At 49.0% G+C, this 13,948-nt stretch overlaps 1 protein-coding gene across 15 annotated transcripts in view; it reads left to right on the top strand.

The window, feature by feature from the left end:
• MEGF11 (multiple EGF like domains 11) overlaps nucleotides 1–13,948 on the top strand; it is a 398,161-nt gene that overhangs the window by 119,407 nt on the left and 264,806 nt on the right. The window lies entirely within an intron of this gene.

Genomic DNA, 13,948 nt, shown 5'->3' with positions numbered 1-13,948 from the left:
TGCGGGGTGCAGGGGACAGAGCAGGTGCTGGAGTGAGGTGGCGTTCCCTGGGCTGCCCTGGCCAGGCTGTGAGCCAGGATCCATCAGTGTCATGGACAAAGCGCTGCAATAAATTTCTTTTAAAATCGGAATACTTGGTTCATTTATTATACCAGATAGAGCTGACAAAATCCTACATTATCCCTCCATTTTTTGTGTCATCAGATCATTTTGGGTCTTTGAAATGGCATAATGTTTCTAATCACAGCATGTGTATAATCACAGCATGGACACAGACCACTCAGTTATAATGGCAATCCCTACCCTCCCCTCACCGACCCCGGCTTGATGGCTTCCAGGGCTGCCTGGAAAGCTCTGTAAAGTGGCCTGTGTCCCCAAGAGTAGTGAGCTCAGGGCTCGAAAAATCCTGCTGTTTGGGAATATGCACCCCAAGGAGCCTTGTGGGAGAGTCTGGGCATGGGGGAGGGTAAACTATAGGGACACTGACAAAAGGTCTTGACTTTTTGGCAAAATGAAGATGGCTTTATTAAACCGAGAAGCTGAGACCAGCTCATCATAGAAAATGTTGACAGCAAAGTATAGAGAAGAAAGTAAGTTACCTAAAATATTATCACCCAGGTGCCTTTGCTAATATTTTAAGCATCTTTCTGGACATCTCTCTTTTCTCTTGCTTGTTCTCAGAACACACATCACACACACACATACAATTCAGCTGCAATGTCCACGCTGTTTCGTAACCTGTTTTTCACATAATGATACATCAGGGTCCTCTTTCCGTGGTAGTGAATGTACGTGTATCATCTTTTATTTGTTTTTTCCTAACCTTTTTAAACATTATAATTTTTTTAAATTAAAAAGTTCTTTTCCTATTTTTTTAAAAAAATGAAGTATAATTGGTTTATAATATTGTGTTAATATCATGCATACAGCAAAGTGATTCAGTAATATATATATGTATTTTCAGATTCTTTTCCATTATAAGTTATTACAAGATACTGAATATGGTGCCCTGAGCTATACTATAGGTACTTGCTTTTATCTTTTTTGTATATAGCAGTGTGTATCTGTTCGTCCCAAGCTCCTAATTTATCCCTTTTGCCCTTTCTTCTTTGGTAACCATAAATTTGTCTTCTTTGTCTGTGAGTCTGTTTCTGTTTTATAAGTTTATTGGTACCATTTTGTTAAGATTCCACATATAAGCGATATCATATGGCTTTTGCTTTTCTCTGTCTGACTTAATTTACTTGGTATGATGACCTCTAAGTCCATCCATGTTGCTGCAAATGGCAATATTTCATTCTTTTTTTAAGGCTGAGTAATTGTCATATATATACACCACATCTTCTTTATCCATTCATGTCGATGGACATGTAGGTTGCTTCCATATGTTCAGTTCAGTTCAGTTCAGTCGCTCAGTCGTGTCCGACTCTTGCGATCCCATGAATCGCAGCACGCCAGGCCTCCCTGTCCATCACCAACTCCCGGAGTTCACTCAGACTCATGTCCGAGTCAGTGATGCCATCCAGCCATCTCATCCTCTGTCGTCCCCTTCTCCTCCTGCCCCCAACCCTCCCAGCATCAGAGTCTTTTCCAATGAGTCAACTCTTTGCGTGAGGTGGCCAAAGTACTCGAGTTTCAGCTTTAGCATCGTTCCTTCCAAAGCTATTGCAAATAATGCTGCAAAGAACACTGGGGTGCACGCATCTTTTCCAGTTAGTTTTTGTCTGTTCTGGTTATGTGCCCAGAAGTGGGATTGCCTTACATATATTTTCTTAAAATATGTTTGCTTTTATGACTATGGTGATGATGATACTCATTATAAGAAACACTAATAAGAGCATTATAAGAAACACTAAGAAGAACAGAAGTGATTGACTTGGAAAGCAGAAGTCCTGTGATGTTTCTCCCTTCCCCTCCTCTTACAAATGACCACTATTAATGCTCCAGTGTATAGCTTCCATATTTTCCCACACATCAATAGTTTAAATGTTTACATAATATTTTGTTATGTATACATGGTGGGATTTCTTTAGCAAAGACCACCTCAGTGGTACTAGTGGTGAAGAAATCACCTGTAGTGCAGGTAGACGTAAGAGATGCAGGTTCGATCCCTGGGTCAGGAAGATCCCCTGAAGAAGGCCATGGCAACCCACTCCAGTACTTTTGCCTGGAGAGTCCCATGGACAGAGGAGCCTGATGGGCTACAGTCCACAGCGTTGCTAAGAGTTAGACGTGACTGAGGCAACTTATCACACGTGCACCCTGACTTAAGCATTTGGTTGTTTCAATGCTATAATGAATATCTCTTTATTAAGAGATGATGCAACATTCTTAAACCTACCTTTGGCCTTGGTAAGTTTTTAAAATTCAATTGCAGAAGTGGAATGCTGGGTTAAAGATGTACATGAAAACATAATGTTGTGTATTGCCCACTGCTTTCTATGACACACCAATGCCCATTTCCATGACCAGTTCACAGATGTGGGGCCCTTCAGGCTTTGAGACAGTTGATATCTGACTTCAGATTCTCCTGGCCTAGAGACATACAGAAGGTTCCAGAAGGAAACCTGGAGAGGCTACCCTAGTCTTAGACTAACAACCAAGCCCTCCTGTTTATGTTTAGCTCCTTCGTGGGGAGAAGAGGTGTCCAAGGAGTGATGAGGCAGAGACTGCCCTGGTGTGGGCCCTGGGCTAGACTAGAGCACGAGGCAAGAGTCCAGCCTTCAAAAGGGTGCTGAGGATTGGACAGAAAGGCGGCAGGAACTTAGGGTCCCCACCCTCACAAGGGCACCAACGCCTGCGTTTCCAGGGTTGGGCTGTGGCTTGATATTCATGAGAACTTGTTCTCTTATCCTTCCTGTGTAGTCAAAGGAAAAGGAGGCTCAGAACAGTGAAATGTGTTCTCTGTGATCCAGGACTAGAACCTAATTCTCCTGTCTTCACTGCTTTATCTCCTTGCTGCTGGGAGAGGCTGCTAAGTCGCTTCAGTCATGTCCAACTCTGTGCGACCCCGTAGACGGCGGCTCACTAGGCTTCCCTGTCCCTGGGATTCTCCAGGCAAGAACACTGGAGTGGGGTGCCATTTCCTTCTTCAATACATGAAAGTGAAAAGTGAAAGTGAAGTTGCTCAGTCGTGTCCGACTCTTAGCGACCCCATGCACTGCAGCCCACCAGGCTCCTCCATCCATGGGATTTTCCAGGCAAGAGTACTGGAGTGGGGTGCCATTGACCAACCCAATGTAGGGGGTGAAGAGAGAGAAGAGGGTGACGAGGGGAAGGGCAGCAAAGAGAGACACACTGGAGGGGAACTTGTAGAGTTCGAAGAGTCCTAGAGATGCTATAGCCTCTGAGCAAACATGGAGTGAAGCTCAGAGATGCAAAGCAGCCTGTCCCTGGTCACACAGCAAGTTAGTGACTTAGCAGGCAGATAGGAAGAAGGGGGCCACGGGAAGCTGAGTTGCTCCTGAGCTGAGCTGGACCTCAGGAGGGAAAACCTGAGGAAGAGAGGAAGCGCAGCCACTCTGAGTGCTAACGGAGAGGAGCTGGGAGGCTGACCAGACTCAGAGGCAACTGGAATGGAGATGGGCCTGATTCAACATGAGCGGGACCTGTGGGGATGGTATGCATCAATTGCAGCAAATGTCTCTGATATTTGCCTGGGGCTTCCTGCCAGGCAAAGGCCTTGGCACTTTGAGTTAAGCCGCATCCTGGGTCCATTTCCCTCTCGTGGCCACTCCCATACACCCTCCAGCAGGTGTTTGCGGTCTAGGGGCAGGGCCTGCCTGAATTACTGCATCTGCGGTGACTGGCAAGTGTTCAGTAAATGTTTGCTGAATGAGTAGATGAGACCATTTAATAACTGCACATTTCAGACTGGCCCTGGGGTCACCAAATACATATAGCGAAGCCCAGATTTTCCAGCAGAAGATTTTTCAATCAGCATTTCCTTAGATCCTTAGAAATTAGAATTCCATTTGAATGCAGAGTTCCAAAGAATAGCAAGGAGAGAAATAAAGCCTTCTTCAGTGATCAATGTAAAGAAAAAGAAGAAAACAATCGAATGGGACAGACTAGAGATCTCTTTGAGAAAATTAGAGATACCAAGGGAACATTTTGTATAAAGATGGGCACAATAAAGGACAGAAATGATATGGACCTAACAGAAGCAGAAGATATTAAGAAGAGGTAGCAAGAATACATAGAAGAACTATACAAAAGAGATCTTCATGACCCAGATAACCATGACACTGTGATCACTCACCTAGAGCCAGACATCCTGGAATGTGAAGTCAAGTGGGCCTCAAGAAGCATCACTACAAACAAAGGTAGTGGAGGTGATGGAATTCCAGTTGAGCTGTTTCAAATCCTGAAAGATGATGCTATGAAATGCTGCACTCAATATGCCAGCAAATTTGGAAAACTCAGCAGCAGCCACAGGACTGGAAAAGGTCAGTTTTCATTCTAATCCCAAAGAAAGGCAATGCCAAAGAATGCTCAAACTACCACACAAGTGTACTCATCTCACACACTAGCAAAGTAATGCTCAAAATTCTCCAAGCCAGGCTTCAACAGTACATGAACCGTGAACTTCCAGATGTACAAGCTGGATTTAGAAAAGGCAGAGGAACCAGAGATCAAATTGCCAACATCTGTTGGATCACTGAAAAAGCAAGAAAGTTCCAGAAAAACATCTACTTCTGCTTTATTGACTATGCCAAAGCCTTTGACTGTGTGGATCACAACAAACTGTGGAAAATTCTTTAAGAGATGGAAATACCTGCCTCCCGAGAAATCTGTATGCAGGTCAAGAGGCAACAGTTAGAACTAGACATGGAACAACAGACTGGTTCCAAATTGGGAAAGAAGCACATCAAGGCTGTATATTGTCACCCTGCTTATTTAACTTATATACAGAGAACATCATGAGAAATGCCGGGCTGGATGTGGCACAAGCTGGAAGCAAGATTGCCGGGAGAAACATCAATAACCTCAGATATGCAGATGACACCACCCTTATGGCAGAAAGCAAAGAAGAGCTAAAAAGCCTCTTGATGCAAGTGAAAAAAGAGAGGGAAAATGCTGGCTTAAAACTCAACATTCAGAAAACTAAGATCATGGCATCTGGTCCCTTTCAGTTCAGTTTGGTTCAGTCACTCAGTTGTGTCCGACTCTTTGTGACCCCATGAACCCCAGCATGCCAGGCCTCCCTGTCCATCACCAACTCCCGGAGTCTACCCAAACCCATGTCCATTGAGTCGGTGATACCATCCAACCATCTTATCCTCTGTCGTCCTCTTCTCCTCCTGCCCTCAGTCTTTCCCAGCGTCAGGGCCTTTGAGTCCGCTCTTCGCATCAGGTAGCCAAAGTATTGGAGTTTCAGCTTCAACATAAATCCTTCCAATGAACACAAAGGACCAATCTCCTTTTGGACTGGTTGGATCTCCTTGCAGTCCAAGGGATTCTCAAGAGTCTTCTCCAACACCGCAGTTCAAAAGCATCAGTTCTTCAGTGCTCAGCTTTCTTTGCAGTCCAACTCTCACATTCATACATGACCACTGGAAAAACTATAGCCTTGACTAGATGGTCCCAGTGCTTCATGGCAAATAGATGGGGAAACAATGGAAACAGTGAAAGAGGTGATTTTTTTTTGCCCTTCAAAATCACTGCAGATGGTGACTGCAGCCATGAAATTAAAGGACACTTGCTCCTTGGGAGAAAAGCTACAGCCAACCTAGACAGCATATTAAAAAGCAGAGATATACTTTGCTCACAAAGGTCTGTTTAGTCAAAGCTATGGTTTTTCCAGTAGTCATGTATGGGTGTGAAAGTTGGACTATAAAGAAAGCTGAGAACTGAAGAATAGATGCTTTTGAACTGTGGTGTTGGAGAAGACTCTTGAGAGTCCCTTGGACTGCAAGGAGATCAAACCAGTCCATCCTAAAGGAAATCCTTAAAGGATTTATTAGGAAATGAAATATTCATTGGAAAGACTGATGCTGAAGCTGAAACTCCAATCCTTTGGCCACCTGATGTGAAGAACTGATTCATTTGAAAAGACCCTGATGCTGGGAAAGATTGAAGGCAGGAGGAGAAGGGGAAGACAGAGGGTGAGATGGTTGGATGGCACCACTGACTTGATGGACGTGAGTTTGAATAAACTCCGCAATTTGGTGATGGACAGGGAAGCCTGGCATGCTGCAGTGCATGGGGTCGCAAAGAGTCGGACCTGACTGAGCAACTGAACCGAACTGAACCGAACTTAGGAATTCTAGAATTCAGAATTAGAGAGTTGGAAGGGTCTTGAGGTAGAAGGAGGGGATATGAGTTGGCAGGAAACTAATACTTTATTGAGTGCATTCTATGTGCTCGATTCTGGACCAAGCACTTTACCTGCTGACTCGTTTGTTATCCTCACAGCTCTGTGAAGTTGGTCGTTTCTCATGTGATTAATGTGAAACAGCCCCAGAGTAGTTAAATGACTTTATCCAGCCTATGTAACCAGTAAGGTGCAGTCAGAGTTTGAAGCCATGTCAGTCCAACTCTGCTATTCCCTTCCATGAGTGCTGGCATCAGTGTGCTATGTGACTTGAGGGCTTTAAATCACCTGGGAGTAGTTTGCCCTTCTGTGGGATGAGGTGTTGACATGTGATGCTCCCGGGTCTGTCCAGGTGCCAGTTCTGGTCCCACGTGGCTTGCTGTCCAGCCTTCACCTTCACAGATCAGTTTAGGGGGGAGGCTTGACCAGGTGATGGATCATGCTACAGGGCCCCTTCCTCAAGCTCTTTTCCCATCTGAGCATCTGTGTTTTAGATATGTTCTTTGCAGAGCAGGAGGGAACGGGGACCAATCCCCGTGGGGCCATACGGCCCTGAGTGACTGGCTTGTCTGTGAAGGTTTTGGGGATGTGGCCATGACTTAATGCCAGGGTGCAAGGGACTCCCCCAGTTCAGAGAACCCCACAGCCCCGGGAGCAAGTGGGAGAGGGGAGCCGAGCAGGCCTGTAGTGGGTTGGGTTGGAGGGGGCTCAGGCAGCTTCTGGGTTGGCCAGGCCAGATGGGTGTGCCCTGATTTGCAAAGAAATGGAAAGATGGAGATAATTGCTCTGTGAGAAATGGAATGGCCTCCGAACACAGCTAAGTTTTCTCCCTTCATCTTCAGAGGGGCTGAAGGCTGGGGGTGCAGCTGCTGCCTGCCTGGGAATGGGAAGGCTGAGGCCTCAAAGTCAAGGGCTGCGTCTGTAGGAGAGGGAGGCGGATGCTTCGTGAATTTGTCGGCTTCTACCCCTCTGCCTTCCTGCTTCTCCCCCGCCCCGGGGATATGCTGTGATTTCCCTCTGAAGCTGACTAATGTCAAGACCACTTGGTCTCCTCTGGGCTTGAGGGCGCAGGGGCAGGCCAGCCTTCTGATCCTGATTAATGGGCACTGCAGTTCTCCGTGGTGCCATTTTCAGGATTTGCAGCCCGAGCTTTCCCGGGCGAGGAGAAAGCAGAATTTACCGGTTTGGTGGAGCCCTAGGACGAGGACGTTTACCGTGTCTCAGGAGGTGACTCTAATCCCGATTGATCCCAGTGGGCAGACTCCTGGCAGGGCCTCCATGTTGACGCTGGGAATTTCTGCTGCTCTTCTGCGGTCACGGAATCACTCTTTTGGAGATTAAGAGCTACGGATTTGTTTTTTAAAACTTTTTCTTAAGTGCAGGGAGATTAGAAAGCCTTCAACATAAGCCCGGCCCCTGGAGGGATTCCTGGAGGGTCGGAGGCTTCATCAAGGCGAAGGGTGAAGCTCTTAATTATGGGCTGACTGTGGCTCCTCTTTTCATCTGCACTAATCAGACCCCAGCAAGGCCAATAAACAGAGCGGGGCTTGGGGACTGGGGACCAGCTGAGAGCAGTGGGGAGATGAAGGGGAAGGTCAGCTAGAAAGGATGATAACCTTGGCATTTACCCCAATGAGTGCAAACTTGGCTTTTTGTTTTATTCGGGAAAAAAAAACAGAGAAGTGTATCTCTGTGTGTGTGTGTGTGTATTCTATAAATAGAAGATAGAAATCTCTCTCTATACCCACACGCTGGGAAGAATGTGAGGTGTTTGCTTTATCAGTCTCACTCTGGGGTTTGCTTCTGCCGCGTCCCGAGCCTGAAAGCGCCTTTTCATGAGGCTCTCGGAACTCTGGGCAGTACCCCCCCACCCCTCCCCGCTGACTGCAGCTAGCTTGAGCTATTGAGTGGGCTTCAATGCCCGCCCTGTGCTGGTTCCAGGAGCAGACATCCCCCGGCGCTGGCAGGGTGGTCCAGGCAGGAGTCTGTGAATTGCTCTCAGGATGTCGTGGTGCCCGCTGTATCCGTCGCCAACAGATTGGTGTCTCTGCGGTGTGATGTCAGTGCAGGGTGGGATGCCTCGTACGCTGAGACCTGCTGGCAGTACAGGTTTTTGGTGGCCTCTGTCAGGATAGACACAGGCAGTGTGGCTGGTCCTGGGACTCAGGATGGCTGAGAGGTCCAGGGGAGGTGGTTAGCTGTAGAATCGACAATTTGTGGAGTCGACAAAGATGGTTTGAGCCCCCTCTCTGTACCAGCAATGCTCTGGGTGCTGGGGATGGCAGTGGACACAATAGACCAAAACCCCTGCCCTCAAGCAGTGTGTCTGTGTTTTAATTGTGTGCTCGGCGACCTGGGCTTGATCCCTGGGTTGGGAAGGTCCCCTGGAGAAGGGAACGGCAACCCACTCCAGTGTTCTTGCCTGGAGAATCCCATGGAGAATCGAACCTGGCAGGCTATAGTCCACGTGGTCCCAAAGAGTCGGACACAACTGAGCGACTGACACACACACACAAAGGGAAGGAAAATGATGGACAGGTTCCAAGGCTCCAAGAGAAGAGCTGAGGCCATACCCAGACGGTTCACATACGAGAGGAGCACTTTTCAAAGTGAAGACGACCGTTCAGCAATGTAGGACAGGGACAGCAAGTGCGTGGCACCCATGTGTCCCTCTCCCATCCTGCGCCTGCAACAGACATCACTAATCAACCACGGCACGCTCCCTTCAGCCTCATTTCTCAGGAGAGCATTCCAAGTAGCTACTACCAATCGATCCCCAGCGTTGTGACTGGAAACCCCCAGGGCCCAGAGCCTGACCACTGCCACCCCTGCTGCCCACGCAAAGTTGCTGAGAAGGAAGGGCTCCCGGGAGGAGGCTGGGATGGACAGAGAGCAGGTTCCAGGTGCATGGACCAGGTTCCAGTGTCCAAGATTTTGGCATGTTCAGGATGAGAAGGCAGGTGGTGGAAGCGAAGCAGGTGGGGGACGATTTTTGCACAGATGGACCGTGAGGTCATCACAGCTGATCCTGGGGCAGAGGCCATCTGTCTGCCTGCCCTCTGCCCTGGTTTTACGCATCTTGCCTAATGTGAGCAGCTGGTGTCTGGCCAGGTGTTTGTGGCCATCAGAGAGACAAGCTGGATTCCACAGGTGCTGGTGCTGGCAGGGGCCCAGGAGAAGACAGGATCTTCAGAGGACGCTGCCAACTCTGTGGTCTGCTCAGCCTGCAAGGCTGACCCAGGCCAGGACAGAAGGCCCAGGTGAGGCAGAGGAAATCTTTGCTGTGATGCCTCTTTAATACCCAGTGGTAGAGCCCCTTTAACACCAGATGCCAGGCGCAGAAGGCTCTCAAGTGTTAGCATAAAAAGGAGGATATGAACTCTGAGGACGCAGATGGTGGGACTGGGACTTCCTCCAGACTTGATGGAGAGGAGCAGAGTTGACCAAACTAGCATCCCAAAGAACTCTGTTGCTACAGAGGTCACTAGAAAGTTCTATGGGAAAGACTGGGTCAAACAACCAAACAGGTGTCTTTACTCTGGGTCTTCCCAGAGCCCAAGGTCTGCTCAGATACACTGAATATTTAAGATGAGGACATAGCATGCAGCATTTCCTGAACTTAGTCACTCATGGCAACTTTGGTCTGGGAGATTTTATCAGTAGCTCATGGGGCTAGTGCTTCATAGAACCCAACTTTGGAAAATGCCTGCCAAAGTTTCCCATGTTGCCGGTGCAAACCCTCCTAGACTCTCCACCAGCACCTGCACGTTCCTGCCTCCACGTGCTGCCTTATGCAGTACTTGCCCCGAAGGCCCTTTATCTGCCCTCCGTTTCCGTATTCTGCCACTCAGCCATGTCTGACTCTCTGCAACCCCATGGGCTATATGTAGCCCGCCAGGCTCCTCTGTCCATGGTCTATCTTTAGTCCCATCTGCTCCACCAAGTTTTCTATAAGACTCCAGGGGACTCACCTGCTTGCTGCTTTAGCCTCTGAAAATGGACTGTAGTTAACTTGGGTTATTTCTTTGCATCCTGGAAGCATAGCCCAGGGCTGGGCAAGTAGCACTCCAGGAGTTTGATTAGTTAAGGCCCTGCCAGGTGTACAGAGTAGCTATACCTGTGGGCAGGTGTCAGCCTCACCTCCAGGTAAGCAGGTGTAAAGCAGCCAATCGGGAAAGAAATTTCTCCACCTCCTGAACTTCACTCCCTTCCTCTGCGGCTTACTGTGTGGGGAGCATGGACCAGAGGGGAGGGGACCGGCTGAACTGTTTACATGTTTTCTTCCTCTGAAGGGAAACCAGGGGCATTTTATTATTTAATTATTAATGCCCTGAATCAGATAGTGCCCGCTGTGTTAACCTCTGTCACTCCGAATGGAGTCAGCCTAATAACCACCAAGGCAGGATTGATTTTCCCTCAGCATCTCAGAAGCATATGTCTTTGGGATCTGTCCTCAGAGAGAGAGCCTGGGGAAGCCCCATTAAAGTTAATGGCGATGAGTTGCCCCCATGTGGGGACGGCTCCTCTGTGGCTGCTCTTCACTCCACCTCAGCGAAGTGGCTGAGACAAGTAGAAACACATTTTCTCAAATCAGATCCCAAAAGGAACTGACTGGCAACAGCCTAGGACTCGACCTGAGTTTCAAAGCTCTTACAGACACGTCAGAAAGATGAAGTCAACATGCGGGCAAAGATGTCAGGGCAAGATGGGAGGCGATGGGTGCTGGACCGTGTGGCCAGGCTGTAAGCTAGATGAGTGCAGCGCGCCTGGCATGCTGTAGGTGCCAAGCCATGCAGAGGGGAGGGTGTCTGGGCATGGATGGTGTTTGGAGGTGCAGAACTGAGGAAGAAGGGCATTGAGGGCAGGGGAGCAAGGCTCAGGGGTGAGAAAAAAACTGAAAGTGAGACTGGTGTGACCTGGGGAGGAGGGAAGGGTGGCAAGCTTGCCTCTTTTAGACTGGCCATGTTCAAAGAAAGAGCCTGAGGGCTGAGGGGGTCCTAGAGGGGTGGACTCTTGTACCCGCAGGCTGGCATCTTTTCCCCCAACCACACCACCACAGAGGCAGACTTGGCCTCAGACGGGGAACTTTGTGAATACTGGTGATCGGCTATTCGAGGCTTGGGTGTGAGTCCTGGGGATCACCCTCTGCTCTGTAGCCTTGACACACTCCCATGACTGAGGAGCGAGGCATCAGATCCACCTGGCTGGCCGTGTCCTGCGCTCCCGCATCCACTTCCACCTCCTGCGCGCTTCTCCAAACACCCGTTACCCTCTCTGTGCCCGGGGGTCCAGGTATCTCAGTGGGAATTAGCCAAACTGCGCTGTCCAGATTTGACTCAGAGGGAAAGGTTTTCACAAAGATTTAAACAGATCTCCTCAATTATAGCCAGGATCCAAGTTACATTTGCCACCCCTCTCCCACCAGCATGGATCAAAAGCAGCGAGAGCACGATCTCCACTAATCCAGGTGGCCTCACCCTTTGATATTCTAAGCTTCATAACTAAGCTTCATAAATTTGAAGATGCAGCTGGGGGTGGGGGTAGGGCGGGGTGGGGTAGGGGGAGGTCCTCTCAGAAAAACACTCGACATTACAGCGTGGCCCTGGCTCAGATGGTGAAGAATCTGCCTGCAATGCAGGAAACCCAAGTTTGATCCCGGGGTTGGGAAGATCCCTCGGAGAAGGGAATGGCTACTCACTCCAGAATGCTTGCTTGGAGAATTCCATGGACAGAGGAGCCTGGCAGGCTACAGTCCAATGGGTTCCAAAAACACGACTGAGCAACTAACACACAGGATCAGCCAAAGTAATGAGACGGGGACTTCTCTGGGGGTCCAGTGGCTAAGACTCTGACCTCCCAATGCAGGGGCCCAGGTTTGATCCCCGGTCAGGGAACTAGATCCCATGTGCCCACAACAAAGATCAAAGGTCCCTCGTGCTGCAGCTAAGACCTAGCACAGCCAAATAAATAAATAAATATTTTTTTAAAAAATCCACAACAGAGTAAGGAGACAAGGCCATGGAGAGAATCAAGACCAGGCGTCTCCGCCCGGCAGTCAGACTCTGTACGCCTTTCTGTGCGTCCTTTGTTTCTGTATCTGATGCCTGATCAGCCCAACCTGCACCTGGAAGAAGATGCCCATCCCCCAAACTCAATGCCTGTCTTGGGCAGTTCCTTCTCTTCCCAAAGGGGAAGGTCTCACCTTCTCTGGGAGGAGAATGCGTTGAAATGCCCGGCAGCCCTAGCACTGTGAGGCCCAGGGAGTGCGGAGCCATCTCTCCAGGTACTGATGGAGTTGGCAGGGTGAGCCGGTGGGGGAGTGAGGAGTGGCTGCCGCTGGTGACTGCTGGACACTGCGAATCGTGCAGAATCGCTTTTCTCTTTCGGTTAGCCAATTTTCAGAATCCATTTACCCAGATTATCTCCAGATCTCAAACAGAGAGAAAAGCCTCATTAATCATCAATTGGACCCCCATGGTTACATAGAATTTGTGACAATTTGTTTATCTTTGAAGGAGCTGCTAAGAAAGAGTTTAACAAGGAAAGTACTGAGGCAGGGGAGGAGAGAGTTTAACCTTTCACGAAGGCAGGCGCTCCATTTGGCTTCCCTCTGAGTGCAGCCTGGGGGCGTGTGCAGCGTCCCTGCCACTCTTCACTGCCCTCAAGAAGGCTGAGCGCTTCCTCGTCGGTAAACTCTGGGCCAACTAGACGAGAAATCCTCAAGCTTTTCAAGCCTGGGGACCCCTTTTCAATGTCAAAATATTTTCTATACCATCCCTGCCCCCAGGTATTAGAAGCTGCCTTTTTTTTTTTTTTTTTTTATTTTAGTGTGGCTGATTGAGAATAAAAGCTCCTCTGAATTCGGTAAAGCTTTTAAGCAAATCACAATCACATCTATGAACACATGAAATATAGCGCTGTCTCTCTGAGTCACAGTATTCTTTCAGTCTGTAGCTGATGTTGGAGCATGTATGGATTGCAGGTCCCCTGGAGGTAGCTCTGGGCAACCCCCCCACACCCCCACTAGGATGGGAACCCTCGGCCAGTTCTCTAAGGCTATAGAACCATGGAGTCCTGGACAGGAGGGAGCCTCGGAGGTCATTTCAGCTATTCCTACATTAATGGTTCTCTGCCTCTATGAGGAGCCCTCTGATAGGGAATCCTCAGTTCCAGGGACCCCAGGGGGTTGGCATCTGTGTAGGCCCACTTAACACCTGTCTTAGGCTGTCACTTCAGGGGCTGGGATCAAGCTACTTCCTCAAACCCCTTACCGGGCTGTCCAAGCCCTTCACCTGCCGGTGGGCATGATGTGCAGAGACATATCACCCTGGGTGTCAGTAGGTGATAGCCCATGGGAGCAAGAGAAGCAAGGGCCAGCCTTCTGCGCAACTTGTTTGACCAGAGCTGCCAAGAAGGATTTTCTCAGCTTCGCTGTCCCCAGGGCCACACCAGATATCTTTCTTCTCTGTCTTCATTGAAGGAAAGAGTCGAGAGAGGAAGTGAATGGGCAAAGCATAACATAGATGAGAGACTTTCCAGGCGGTCCAGTGGCTAGGATTCCCCACTCCCATTCAGCAGGTATGGGTTCTCTCCCCAGTCAGGGAACTAGGATCTTGCGTGCTGCACAGGGCG

The sequence above is a fragment of the Ovis aries genome, chromosome 7, assembly GCF_016772045.2.
Source record: "Ovis aries strain OAR_USU_Benz2616 breed Rambouillet chromosome 7, ARS-UI_Ramb_v3.0, whole genome shotgun sequence".
Taxonomy (NCBI): domain Eukaryota; kingdom Metazoa; phylum Chordata; class Mammalia; order Artiodactyla; family Bovidae; genus Ovis; species Ovis aries.
Note: the sequence above shows the minus strand (reverse complement) of the source record. Positions and strands in the feature narration are given on the sequence as shown.